General features: G+C 41.8%; 1 protein-coding gene across 5 annotated transcripts in view; it reads right to left on the bottom strand.

The window, feature by feature from the left end:
• The window catches only part of LOC116843356 (F-actin-monooxygenase Mical), an 874,436-nt gene that overhangs the window by 839,165 nt on the left and 34,574 nt on the right, over nt 1-697 (bottom strand). The gene's annotated exons all lie outside the window — the stretch shown is intronic.

Consider the following 697-nt stretch of genomic DNA (forward strand, 5'->3'; position numbering starts at 1 on the left):
AATCATCCACTATGAGCTGCTCCCATCGGGCCAAACACTCAATTCGGACCTCTACTGTCAACAACTGACCAGATTGAAGCAGGCGATCGACCAGAAACGGCCAGAATTGACCAATAAGAAGAGTATTGTATTCCATCAAGACAACGCCAGGCCGCACACATCATTAATGACGTGCCAGAAGCTCCAAGAGCTTGGATGGGAGATTCTATTGCACCCGCCGTATAGTCCAGACTTGGCACCAAGCGATTATCACCTTTTCAAGCATTTGCAAAATTTTCTTGATGGTACAAAACTGGCCTCAAGAGAGGCTTGTGAAAATGAGTTGGTCAAATTTTTTATCAATAGGGACGAGGACTTCTTCAATCGCGGAATTATGAAATTGCCTTCAAAATGGACAAAAGTTATCGAACAAAACGGCGCATATTTGATCGAAATCGGATAATCCTAACTATGTTAATTTCATCGTCGAAATAAAGCGAAAGAACGCTCAGAACTTTTTACTTCACCTAATATAAGATCTGACTATGAATATTGGCCTTACGGATGGCCAAAATAATCGATGTTTGTCAAAACGTCAATGCTTGCTCATTGAGCGAAAGATTGGTATTACATCTAGAGAAAATATTAGGGATTCTAGAAATTCTCTATCCGACAGCCGATCGGTACATCCGACAAACTCGTCGTATGACGCATCCTC

The sequence above is a fragment of the Odontomachus brunneus genome, unplaced genomic scaffold (assembly GCF_010583005.1).
Source record: "Odontomachus brunneus isolate Ranch 3 - 2012 unplaced genomic scaffold, Obru_v1 Obru_scaffold_032, whole genome shotgun sequence".
NCBI lineage: Eukaryota > Metazoa > Arthropoda > Insecta > Hymenoptera > Formicidae > Odontomachus > Odontomachus brunneus.